This window comes from Rana temporaria, chromosome 5 (genome assembly GCF_905171775.1).
Source record: "Rana temporaria chromosome 5, aRanTem1.1, whole genome shotgun sequence".
Lineage (NCBI taxonomy): Eukaryota > Metazoa > Chordata > Amphibia > Anura > Ranidae > Rana > Rana temporaria.
The window spans coordinates 345,189,976-345,204,518 of NC_053493.1; positions in this window are offsets into that span (position 1 = coordinate 345,189,976).

The following is a 14,543-nucleotide window of genomic DNA, read 5'->3' on the forward strand; positions in this document are numbered from 1 at the left end:
AAATTTTAAGTGGTCTGACAACTTAATACTCACTAATAAAATAATTTGTTGTAAAAGAACATATTTTTCTGTGTATAAGATGAGACTTTTGTCTAAAATCGTTAGACTGAAAATTGAGGGTTGTCTTATACACGGAAGTAAGCCAAGGAGAGGATCATGCGGTTATGAAATTGCCCATACATTGTCTCTGCAAACAGACTTCCTCCAATCACAAGCCTTGGGTAACTGACATCAGCTGATGCTAAACCATCCAATTGGAACACATCCTGTTGGAGGTAAGGAGTGTGTAGGCAGTGTGCAATAAAGTTGAAGAAACTGATATCTCTGGAACTAATAGTGATGAAGAAGAAAGCAGTGATGCAACAGAGACTGAATAAAGTGATATTATCAAAGCTAAGTGTGATGCATAATTACTAAATTAAAATGTGTTCTGTTCTTTGTTTAAAATATTGATTTCTTAATTTTGGGTTGGAAAAGTGGGGGTTGTCTTATACATAGGGGTGTTTTATACATTGAAATATATAGTAATATAATACATTTACATAAATATTTATATACAGTATCCCACAAAAGTGAGTACACCCCTCACATTTTTGTAAATATTTTGTTATATCTTTTCATGTGACAACACTGAAGACACTTTACACTGTTACAATGTAAAGTAGTGAGTGTACAGCTTGTATAACAGTGTAAATTTGCTGTCCCCTCCAAATAACTCAACAAACAACCATTAATGTCTAAACCGCTGGAAACAAAAGTGCGTACACCCCTAAGTGAAAGGCCCAAAGTGTCAATATTTTGTGTGGCCACCATTATTTTCCAGCACTGCCTAACCCTCTTGGGCATGGAGTTCACCAGAGCTTCACAGGTTCAAGTTCAAGTTCCACTCCTCCATGACGACATCACAGAGCTGGTGGATGTTAGAGAGCTTGCGCTCCTCCACCTTCCTTTTCAGAATGCCCCACAGATGCTCAATAGGGTTTAGGTCTGGAGACATGCTTGTTCAGTCCATCACCTTTACCCTCAGCTTCTTTACCAAGGTACTCGTTGTCTTGGAGGGGGGTTTGGGGTCGTTATCATGTTGGAACACTACCCTGTGGCTCAGTCTCTGAAGGGAGGGGATTGTGCTCTGCTTCAGTATTTCACAGTACATGTTGGCATTCATGGTTCCCTCAATAAACTGTAGCTCCCCAGTGCCAGCAGCACTCAAGCAGCCCCAGACCATGACACGCCAACCACCATGCTTGACTGTAGGCAAGATACACTTGTCTTTGTACTCCTCATCTGGTTGCCGCCACACACGCTTGACACCATCTGAACCAAATAAGTTTATCTTGGTCTCATCAGACCACAGGACATGGTTCCAGTAATCCATGTCCTTAGTCTGCTTGTCTTCAGCAAACTGTTTGCAGGCTTTCTTGTGCATCATCTTCAGAAGAGGCTTCCTTCTGGGATAACAGCCATTTAGACCAATTTGATGCAGTGTGCAGCGTATGGCCTGAGCACTGACAGGCTGACCCCCCCCCCCCACCCCTTCAACCTCTGCAGGAATGCTGTCAGCACTCATATGTCTATTTCCCAAAGACAACCTCTGGATGTGATGCTGAGCATGTGCACTCAACTTCTTTGGTCGACCATGGTGAGGCCTGTTCTGAGTGGAACCTGTCCTATTAAACTGCTGTATGGTTTCGGCCACCATGCTGCAGCTCAGTTTCAGGGTCTTGGCAATCTTCTTATAGCCTAGGCCATCTTTATGTAGAGCATCAATTCTTTTTTTCAGATCCTCAGATAGTTCTTTGCTATGAGGCACCATGTTGAACTTCCAGTGACCAGTATGAGAGAGTGAGGCCCCGTACACACGACCGAGTTTCTCGGCAGAATTCAGCCAGAAACTCGATCGGAGCTGAATTCTGCCGAGAAACCCGGCGTGTGTACACTTTCGGCCGAGGAAGCCAACGAGTTCCTCGACGAGAAAATAAGAAAAAAAACGTTCTCTATTTCCTCGTTGTTCAATGAGGAAAGTTGGCTCGCCGAGATCCTCGGCGGCTTCACACAGAACTCGACGAGCAAAACGATGAGTTTTGGCTGTCGAGTTCCTCGAACGTGTGTACGGGGCCTGAGAGTGATAACACCACATTTAACACACCTGCTCCCCATTCACACCTGAGACCTTGTAACACTAACAAGTCACATGACATCGGGGAGGGAAAATGGCTAATTGGGCCCAATTTGGACATTTTCAGTTCAGCAAAGAGTCATTTCTTCAGTGTTGTCACATAAAAAGATATAATCAAATATTTACACAAATGTGAGGGTTTACTTACTTTTGTGAGACACGGTATATTTAAAGAGAACCTGTCAGGTATACCAAGATGTATAAACTAGAATTCCTGTTAACATGCTTCAGTTTTGTTTTTTTGCAATGCCTGGCCCTTTCTTTCAGCCAAGTAGACATTAAACTCCACCTGCGCTCTGCACCAAACTCTGACTTTGTAATTCAGCTGTCAAATGCCAGAAACTCAGGGCTTTGGGATAGAAGAAGGGAAAAAGGCACTCAGAAAATGCTTTACCAGTTTTTTGCCTACCCTGAAACAAAGCCTTGGAACCTCATGCTATGTCTTTTTAACTATAGTATTTAGAATATAAAGACTGTGTAACAAAGGCATGCATTGGCTTTACAATGTTTTTGTTTTGCAACACTAAAATTTGCAATACAAAAAAATTACAATATCCAAATTTTAAAAGCAAGAATTACCGGCGGTTGACACTGCCCTCTGCGAACCACTGTGGGTGTCAATACAAAGTTAATGACAACCCCCAGATCAGTTCGCAGATCACAGCATGAACTGTAAATTCGGACAGGAACCGGATCGCATGGGTGTGAACACCCATGCGATCCGATTCCAGTGCGGACCAAAAAAGGGTCCTGCACCATTTTGGTCTGAATGCGATGCAAATTCAGCCATAAAAACTGTATGGCTAAATTCACATCACCTGTAATCTGCACAGCAATGCAGTGCGAATCACATGCAATGTCTGACATCGCTATAGTGTGGACCCAGCCTAATTGTGTGATTAATTGGATCATTTCCTAGAGCTTGTGTGTTTGTATAAGATAAATTCCATATATAAATACAAGAAGAAAATATTTTACATTTGTAAAAAATTCAACAATGTCCAATATTTTTTGATTTGTGTATACGAAATATTACCTCTGGACAGTCTGAGACACATTTTTTTTTACTACACTCAAAAAAAACTAACAATCATATTTAAATGGTATATAAACCCTAAAAAAGAATTTGATCTGTCAGGCCTCGTACACACGACCGAACATGTCTGCTGAAACTGGTCCGCTGACCAGTTTCAGCAGACATGTTTGGTCGTGTGTAGAGCCGACCGGACCGGATTCCCGGCCGAGCGGACTTTTTTCAGCGGACAAATGTTTCTTAGCATGCTAAGAAACATGTCCGCTGGAAGCCTGTCCGTCGTGACGCATGCGTGGAAGCATTGACCTTCCAGAGTCGCGCATGTCGCCGCATCATCGTCGCGGCGACGGCGCGGCCACGTCGCGACACGTCACCGCGTTTGTTTTCCGCTGGGATTTTGGTCTGATGGTGTGTACAGCCATGTCCGATGTCCACGGACCGTTTTCATCGGACAGATCCGCTGGTGTGTACGGGGCCTCAGAGATACCAATAAAAGTGTTTTGTTGTATTCGTTTGTCCTTCTAGAAATCTTGTCAGCTGATAACTTCCTGTACACTTTGACACATTCTTATCAGCTAGGTAACTCCACTTTTGTGGGAAAAAAAAAATAACAAATAAAGAAAAAATAATATAGCGTATACAATTGCGATACAAGTCATTTTGGAATTGAGTGTTTTTAAAAATTACCTTTCCTTTTCAATCTGCAGCTCTGTAATTTTCTGAATATGCAATGCAACCTGAAGGTGTTTTGTACACAGAACGTGTACTGACCACTCCCCAGACACATAATTTCCTGATTGTGTGATTGGCTTACCAATTTTGCCAGAAGTCTGAGTATTAGCGCCCCCCCCAGGCCCCCGGTTACTTACCTGACCCCTCGAAAGTCCCGTGTCGTGAACGAGCAGGCTTCTCAGCCGTCCTCCCGGCTCATTCATTGGTTGATTGAAAGCAGCGCAGCCATTGGCTTGCGCTGCTTTCAATCACATCCAACGACGCGGCACGCCGGGGGGCGGGCCGAGTGATACAGTGAGTGGCTATGGCCACCGGATAAAGGTGTTGAGTCCTAGCAAGGGGGAGCTGAGACAGCCACCAAGGGACCACAGAATACCAGGTTAGTGGCCACTCTGTGCAAAGCGAGCTGCACAGTGGAGGTAAGGATAACATGTTTGTTATTTTAAAAAAAAAATGTCTTTAGTGATCCTTTAAGTTAAATTGCTCCCAGCTTTATCTGGAGGCTACAGAACTCCTCCCCTCTATGTAATGGAGACAAAGAGAAGGGAGGCATCTGTAGTCCTGACCTGTGTCTGTAGTCCTGATGTGTAAAGCCTCGTACACACGACCGAGAAACTCGATGGGCGAAACACATCGTTTTGCTCGTCGAGTTCCTTGTTAGGCTGTCGAGGATCTCGACGAGCCAAATTTCTCCATTCCCATCGAGGAAAAAGAAGACATGCTCTCTTTTTGGCTCGACGAGATCCTCGACAGTTTCCTTGTCGAAAAGTGTACACACGACCAGTTTCCTCGACAAAAAAAAAATACCTGCAAGTTTCTTGCTGGTTTTTGACGAGAAACTCGGTCGTGTGTACGAGGCCTCAGTAAGCATTGTCACCCTAAGAGAGGAAGTTTTTTATCTGCAAAATTACCAGATGAAAATAGAAGAAAAACAATCTGGGGGGGGGGGGGGAAATACAGCCATCATATCTAAGAACTAGTAAGCTGCAATGTTATTTTTTGTTTTGGGTTTAGATACAGTTGATATATGTTAAATTATGTTAAAGGCTACATTTCCCATTTGTAAGCAACATTTCCTTTTCAAAGTTATCTTAAAATTGGGCTAAACTCTAATATATTCAGCAGTGATTAATTAAAAATCGGGCTGTTTAATTTATACCTTTATATTTAGCATTTATATTTCTGTCCTCAACATTTGTGATATCATCTTTGCAAGAAGAGTTTGAATTATTAACATGGTCTAATACTTGGAATGCTGAACATGAAAATACTGAAAAATAAATGAAAGGATTACCAATTACACAAATGTATGTGTTTATGTGTGCATATAAAAACAAATATATCTATATATATCTATATATATATATATATATATATATATATATAGATATATATAGATATATATCTATATATCTATCTCTATATAGATATATATACTGTATACATAAATATATGTATTTTGTAATTGCATTAAGTTTTAAAGGGGTCAGACTAAAATTATATCTTATTAGTATCTGTATTTCTCTAGTTTTTGATTTATGTATTTTTGTGAGAGCTGACAGATAAGGAAGAAAAATTGACATATTAGAAGCAAATAAAAATAAATAATGTCTATGTCTGCCCTGGAGCTGTTTACATTGGCAAGCAAAATCAATTCATTAATCAAGGATGTTTTGGAGTAAAATATAGTTAATGATGCAATGAGAAATACGCCATTAAAAAGAACAACATACCACGTTTCTCATTATTATATTACAGCAATCCTATTTCACTCAGCTGAACTTATTTTCAAGTGAATTTTAGTAAGCAATGTGTTACAGATCTATTTGATATTCCAAGACTACAGTAAATGTGACATGTATTTCTAAAAACAGCAGCAAATATCAGTCAGTATCACTGACACTTGAGTGACATATCTCATAAATACAATATAGATGTAAGAAGAAGTATATTTGTTTTAGCCACGCAGAGAGATTAGTTGTATTTCATACTGTAGACTGCATACCCAGCAACATCCAATGTCTTAAAGTGGAACTAAAGTCTAACATAAAAAAAACTGGGACAAGCTCTTTACTGCAGAAGAGACATGCACTGTCTCTTCTACAACAAAACAAGCAAACTTACCAACTTACTGTCTTCTGTAGATGGTACACTGAGCTGTGCATGCACACCTCAGTTTACATTCTGGCATAGTGGCTGTCAGACATTCATGTTGGCTATTGGAGAATTTATTCTCATTTTCAAGTGCTATTTTTGAGCAAAGACACTCAACTAAGCAAGCAAAGATGGGCACGCAAACTGGGCAAATTTCGATCTATGTATGGGTGGCTTAACAGGGGCACAGACAGCCATAAATACTGACAAATGTTCTAATCCCTCTCCACTCTATCCAAAACTAAAAAAATGTTTTGCCTTGGGCCCCTTTCACATGTGCGGACCGTATGTCCGCATTTTCATCCATCCGTTCCGTAATCACCCGCCTCCGCAAAGCTACGATTTTTCGGACGGAAGAAAATCCTATTTTTCTTCCGTCTGGCAGATCGGATTGGGTGAACACGGACATACGGTCCGTGTTCATCCGATCCCCCCATAGGGGAGAGCGGAGGAAAGACAGGGTGGTCCCTGCACAGTGTGCGGGGACCGCCCTGTCAGCCGACGGCTCAGCGGGGATTTTACAGAGGATCCCCGCTGAGCTGACGGACACACGGAGGCGAATCATTACTGATCCGCCTCGTGTGAAAGGGCCCTTAGTGACTTTTTAAGTTTTTCTCCATTAGGAAAATTTCTTGTCATGTCTTAATGGGGTTTATTTACTAAAGCTGAAGAGTGCAAAATCAGGCTCACTTCTGCATAGAAACCAACCAGCATCCAGGTTTTATTGCCTAAGTTTAATTGAACAAGCTGAGGTTAGAAGCTGATTGGCTACCATGCACAACTGCACCAGATTCTGAGTGCACCTGTTTTAGTAAATCTACCCCAATGTGTCATAGAAACAGAAAAGGAGGTGAATCTCTCCAACAGAGACACAGACAACAGTAAAAGTAGTTTTATTAGTATCACTGTCAGGTATACCACTGTCTGTGTCCCATTGGTGAGATTACAAAAATGTTGGCTAGGGTTCTAGTTTTTTTTTAAATCCAACAAAAGTTTTATTTAGTTTGCAGAGGTACAAGGCATACAGAATCCCCTCGACATATCGGGGACATAAACAAAAGTAGAGATAATGATCAAAGCCATAATAACATGTACAGATATAGCAACCCCATTCTGGAGGTAAAACCCCCCCCACCATCACTCCGGACCGCACTCTTGTGTCATCCACTCCCATTCCATGTCTCACCCAACATTAATACCCAGCAACCTATCCATCACCAAGTCCACCGGGGCTAGGCCCGGTACATCCAGCCACTTTGCCCATAACTTCTCAAAATTGTGGGCATTACCCCTGTGTTGATATACCAGTTTCTCCATCCTCATCGTTGTCCCAATATTGGCGATCCACTCAGCATGGGTCGGGGGAGCCTCAGCTCTCCAATGAACCATGATGAGTTTCTTCGCCTGGAACAACACCCTGTGAATCGCTTCCCTGTCCGCCTCTTCCCATTCGTACTCCTCCAGAGCCCCCAAGAGACATGCCCTCGGGTCCTGTGGAAGAGTCACGCCAAAAGCTGAGTTAACGGTACTCACTACTCCTGCCCAATAAGTGTGGAGTTTGGGACATCTCCATAGCATATGAATCAAATCTCCATGGTCTCTCTTACAACGTGTACAAGTAGGGTCAAGTTGCGGATTCATCTTACTGAGTCTGTGTGGGGTGTAATAGGTACGTAACAGGATATACAACTGGGTGAGCCTTTGTGATACATTCAAGGAGCACCTGCCCACCGCCTGAAAAATCTCCTCCCACTGTTCCCCATCCAACTCTCCCGCATCTGCTTCCCACCTCTCTCTTATCCTCAGGGGATGCTGCTTCATCGCATATTGCAACAGAATGGCATAGCACTGGGAGATAAAGCCTTTCGACGTCTCAGCATCCCCCAAAAGATCAAAAGCAGGAGTAGGCGACAGGCACCACTCAGAAGAGCGACCCTGCGCCACCACTGCATGCCTCAGCTGTAAATAGGAGAAGTACATTGACTGCGGCAAGCCAAACTCCTCTCGCAGCGCAGGGAATGTACGTAGCACTCCATTACGGAATATGTGTGTAAGGTGTGTAACCCCATTTTGTTTCCATCTGGTCCCCGATTGCAACTTGGCCAGTTCAGTGTAGGTGTTAATTTGCCATATTGGACTGTATTTCGTGTAACCTTCCGCATTCTGAACATATTTGACCTTGTTCCATACCTTCTGGGTTAGACTAAAAGTGGGGTACTTCTTATGTGGTTTAGCAAAGGCCTGTGCCTCCAGCGCCTCAGGGATCGGACTTCCGCCCACGGTGTGCTCCAGGAGTTTCTGAGCAGAGGATCGCACCGCCGGCCGAAACATGCCGACCAGCTGCTGCATCTGGGCCGCCAAATAGTATAGCCAGGGGTTTGGCAATGCCAACCCCCTGCTATCCTTAGGTCTCTGTAAGTGCTCTAATTTGATCCTAGGAGCCCCGTCCTTCCAGATGAGGCTGCGAAAGATACTATTAACCGTGTGGAAAACTTTCAAGGGGATGACCATGGGGGTGTTATGGAGGAAGTACAACAGCTGTGGCATAAGTATCATCTTGATTAAATTCACCCGGCCTGCAACCGATAGCAGCAGGGCCTTCCAAGTTTTAATTTTGTCTCTAAACCGTAGTAACAAGGGGGATATATTAAGATGGATGAAGTCCCGTGGCTGAGCCGTGATCTGTACCCCTAGGTACTTAAAGGAGGAAGTAATGGGAATAGGGCACAAGGGATTAATTACCTGCGTGTCATCACCGTCCAGCAAAAGCAAGGCCGACTTTGACCAGTTAATAAGTAAACCAGAAAATCGGCCAAACTCTGTGATCGCTACCATAGCCTCTCTAAGGGAGGTGTCCGTATCCCCCAACAAAAGGAGGGTATCGTCCGCAAACAATATCACCTTTTCCTGCTCATCTCCATAGCAGAAACCGGTGATGCGAGGGTTGGCTCTGATACTAATGGCCAGCGGTTCGATAGCCAAAGCAAAGAGGAGGGGGGACAGGGGGCATCCCTGCCGAGTCCCCCTCCTCAGTGCAAAACTCCCTGACAAGGAGCCAAACGTCCTTATTGCCGCCTGTGGCTGGCAGTATAGCAACCGCACCCAGGAAATGTAAACCGGGCCAAACCCAAATTTCTGTAACACCGTCCAAAGGTAGTTCCAATCTATACTATCAAACGCCTTTGTGGCGTCTAAGGACAGTAGCGCCCTACTGCCCATATTGTCCGCCCGTGCCTGCATATTAAGGAACAGCCTCCTAAGATTAACCGCCGTGGATTTATTTGGCATGAAACCAGCCTGGTCTCCATGCACAATTGAAGTTATCACCCCATTCAGCCTGCATGGCCAGCACCTTAGCCAGTATCTTAATGTCACTTTGCAGTAAGGAAATGGGGCGGTACGCCCCTGGGTCTACAGGATCTTTGCCTGGCTTAAGTAGCAGAACTATGTTAGCCTTAGTCATAGACGGGGGTAAAGTCCCCCTTTCCCTGGCGTCCTCCCCCAGGGCCTTACAGTTAGGGAAAGCAGGGTTCTAATTTACTTAAGCATTGGTGAGATGGATGTTGTACTGTGGGGAAAATTTTTACCCACTTAAGGTCCGCCCTATAGCAATTTTTCCTGCTACAGGGTGGCACCTTTGTGCCAGGTCACGTCAGGGACATACAGTCAGGGGAGGCAGGTGAGGCAGAGACATGAACATAAAAAAAATCAAGCTTTGAGGGTAGGTAGCCTAAGTCCTACCCCATCACTTGGGGCTCCTAGCACCTATGGTTCAGGAGATAAAGGGCTCCTTGCGCAGACTGTCAGAAGCTACATACACAGCGACCAGTTTAAATACCAGCTGGCACACTGTTTACAGCAGACTGAGAGGATGAGCTCACAGTGCCTCTCCTCCCCCGGCCCCTGGCGCCCGCGTCATTGGATTTGATTGACAGCAGCGGAAGCCAATGGCCAATGCTGCTATCAATCTATCCAATCAAGGCAGAGCATGTCACCGCCGAGAAAATTCCAGGGGGGCCGGTGACTGACAGAATTTTTTTCACCTTAATGCATAGGATGCCCCTTTAAGTTCATTACAATATTACATAATAGTACATGGTACATAATATATACTCACCATCTTTTACTAAAGAGGGCTCTGTCATGTCACTTGCTGGTGTTTTTTTCTTGGATTATTAGAAAAGAAAGTAGTTAAAATGAGAAAAATAGATCCCATCCACAATGCTCTATCTCAAATGTCTTACATTGTAATTATTGCCACCAAATCCTCCATATTTGTTAAGGTTAGCAGATTTTCAAAAGCAAATCCAGGGACACCCCATTGAACATACCTACTTTAACCACACCCACAAACCATGCCCCTTTTGCAGTCACACCTCCATTTTTTATTTTGCCCTGATACAATTGGCTACAGATTTTGGAAACAAGAGGCAGACAACATGTAAAAACAAAATGCCTTAGCCAACCATGGGTAGAGACGGCTGCAGCAACCTTTAAGATGTGGCAAAATTGCAGTAACAGTGAGGGATGTGAATAAATAAAAAAAGGGGTAACTCTGCTACAGGTTCAGAGTGCAGGTCCAGTGTGTACTCCATGGAGAACCGAGGTCTAGAGTGCTTAACACATGCAGTACAGATGTCAGGAGTACATAAAGAGTGCACGGGTCAGGAGTGAGTGACAAATGTAAAGAAGATGGTCAGGAGTACTTGATGCACAGAGAAAAACTTTTGGTATTTTACCCATCACAAGACTCCATCTGGAGTATGGTCCCCCCCACCCAACACTCCTTGTCCCCAGTTTTAGGCTGGTGAAATGTAAATATTACACTGCATAGGCAGCTTGGCCACCCTTAAGTGGGCTTACTGGACTCCATAGACATATCTAATAATGTGTCATCTTTATCAGCCTGTAGAACTTCTTTAATCCAACAAGATAAGACTAGTGATGAGCTGGTTCGATTCGAGGGGAGTTCACTGAACATTACTGAGGTTCATGCGCCAAACCCCACTAAAGTTAAAGGGAACAAAATATTAGTAATGGTGAATTGGTAAGGAACTCACCATAAAACTGTTACGAAAATACAAGCGGGTCCGAATACGAAAACTTGCGTGTTACGAAATACGAATGGGTCCGAATAGGAAAACTTGCGTCTTACGAAATTACAAATCTTTACGAATCTACGGAACGAGACGAAACGAAACAAAAAATATATTTTTTTTTGTTGTGCACATGTCTAGTTGTGAAGGTCTGCAAGCAGGGGTCTTATTGGAATAGTGAAGCCCCCTTTGTGAAGTACAAGGAGTACAAGATAATCCTACTCTTTAACAAAAAAATGTAAATAGTAAATAAGAATGCTAACTCCTATCCCGTATTAGAAAAAAAATTAAAAACCCCCAAATTCACCATGATGTAAATAGATCATTAATCATGGGGGATTATTTACTAAAGGCAAATCCACTTTGCACTACAAGTGCAAACTACACTTGGAAGTGCAGTCGCTGTAGATCCGAGGGGGACAAGCAAGGAAAATAAAAAACAGCATTTTAGCTTGCACATGATTGGATGATCTCCTCAGATTGACAGTGACTGCACTTCCAAGTGCACTTTCAGTGCAATTTCAAGTGCGCTTTGCACTTGTAGTGCAAAGTGGATTTGGCTTTCGTAAATAACCCCCACGGTGTCCAGAAGATCCTTGTCAAAACGCAAATAAATAGAAAAAGGGACAGGATCTCCTGGGTGGCGTCATTGACTGAATATGGAAAATTATTTCACCCAAGATATCCCACTCCTTTGTTTATGGTCCACTGCAGGCACTGGGAGCTGTCATTTGCACTTTGTGAGAGTCAGGATCAGACAAGTACAGGTGTCAAACTGGTGAACCTCCAGCTGTTGCGGAACTACAATTCCTACGAGGTATTGCAAACCTGACAGTTATGCCCTGTACACACGAGCGAAATTTGTGATGGGGTAAAATCTGATGTAATTTTTCGTCGGAATTCCGCTCAAGCTGTCTTGCATACGCACTGTCAGACCAAATTCCGACCATCCAAAACGCGGTGACATAAAACACTACGACGAGCAGAGAAAAATAAAGTTCAAGGCTTCCGAGCATGCGTCGACTTGATTCTGAGCATGCATGTTTTTTTCTCCATCGGAGTTCCACACAGACGATCGTAATTTCCGATTTTTTCGATCGGAAAAAAAAAAGTTCTATTTCTAAACTTCGATGGGAAAAAGTCAGATGGGGCCCACACACGGTCGGAATATCCGATGAAAAAATTCTGTCTGACTTTTTTCATCGGAAATTCCAATCGTGTGTACAAGGCATTACAAGCATGGCTCCCACAGACTTGTAGTTGCACAACAGCTGAAGGGCCACCAGTTTGACACCCCTGGTAGGGTTTTTTCTTTTGGTGGCTAAGCAAGCTTTGTTCATCATTATTAACAATTAACATTAGAAAGAAACAGCTATTGCCTATGTTTTCAAAACTACACTCAATTAATTACACCTGATGTTCTCTGCAGTGTCTTAAAGCAGAACATATGAACAAGGATCAACAAGCATGAATGGCATTTAAAAATGCTACAGAGCTCTAGACTGGATCTACATAACTACATATACGTTCTCCCCTGCTGGACTTCAGAACATCTCCATCTTACCTTATAAAGATAGGGAGAGTAAATGGTGTTGTGCCGCCCCAATGGGGCATAGAATTTATATAGATTGTTTCCCTGAACCATTTTTCTATGGACGTTTATATTTAGTTCACATGCTGCCATCTAGTGACCTTTTGTGGTAATGCACTTATTTTTTCCATGTCTTTTCCATCATGTATGACACACTTCCTTTGTTTGTAATGCTCCACCCCTTCTTGCTGTGATTGTATTTCCTGTGTCATGGATGCAGCTACAGGCCACATGTAGAAGGACACATGTATTCTGCATAGTAAGCTACAGACAATATCATCGTTTGACCGCATAAATACCACAATCTATTTGTCTGTTGTATCCTGTCATCTGCTGTAACCTGATGTTTCAGAATAAAACACCTCTGTGGATGGAAACAATATTGGTGAGTTCAAGCTCTCTGATGATGATTGGCCTCAGTGATTTTATCTTACACAGGCCAGGCATAGAGGTCTCACAAGGGATAATCGCTTCACAGCAATCGGAGTCAGAATAGGTGTACTATAGTCCAGCAGAGAAGAACTCAGACAGGGCTGATAACAATGCTGGGATATCAGTGCAGCAAAAGCAGAGTGTTTTATAAATGAGATGGTAAGTTAGGAAATCACTAGATTTTTAACAGGATCATGAGATATTTTCCTGTATTTGCAGCATTGTTAGCGAGAAATTATTAGGAAATTTGCATGTATAGTGAACTTTTAACTTTTAAGGAAGACCTGTATTAAGAGAAACACAGAGGCTGCCAACTGCTCAACTCTCCATCTGAAAATTCTATTTGCCTGGATGTCACATTTGCCTTTCTAGCTCCAATACTTGTGACCCAAAACAATTGTACATAATATTTTTACTTTTCTTGCTGCATTCTTGTTCTCCATCAGTGACTTCGAAAATATATAGGTCAAAAACCAATAGGCCATCTATTGTGAAGGTGTCCAAAATGAGTGAGATACTGGGAAATTTAATTTTTAAACTAAATGAGGTGTATAATATATTCATTAGTAACTCCCCACCTACTTTCATTTTTGGTTACATTGATACCCCCTGGTTTAGACAACCCTATTAGCGCCCAGAAGCGATTCAGTTCGCATGCGCCGCGCTTTATAAGTTTTTCATTCATTCATACTCTCACTGCAGTACAGAGGTCTATCTTTTTAGCACTTAGAGTAATAATATTATGATGGTCAGCTAATAATCCTCCCATGATATATGACTGGATTACAGAACGCAATAAAATACTAGCATTTGAAAGAGTCACATACAGAGAGGCACTACTAAAAAAATATAATTTGATATGGAATCACTGCCATGAAATGGATGAATGGTGCTGAATACAGGATACATTATGTGCTAGGACAAGGGATTGTGAACAGTAGAACCCTCCATTAGGTCAGAAATAAGTGTCAGTTAACACAGGGGCAACCCGACTTACAGCATGACTTTGCAAGGCGATTTTGAGGCGACTTCAGCACGACTTTGAGCAACTTATAACGCAACTTAAAGTTGCCCCCAGGACAGGCGACTTTGGCTGTGGCCAATCACAGAATAATTAGCTCTGTGGAAGGGAGGGGGGGGTTTGCCTGGGTAAACTATTTTCTTTTTCCTGCAAAGTTGCTTCAGTATAGATGGAGATCCGACTTGGAGGCAACTTCCATTGAAATCTATGGGTACAAGTTGCCTAGAAGTCACCTTGAAGTAGTATAGGAACCTTTTCTGAAGTCGGAGCAACTTCAGTAGTGTACATTAAGACGGCTGTCATTCACT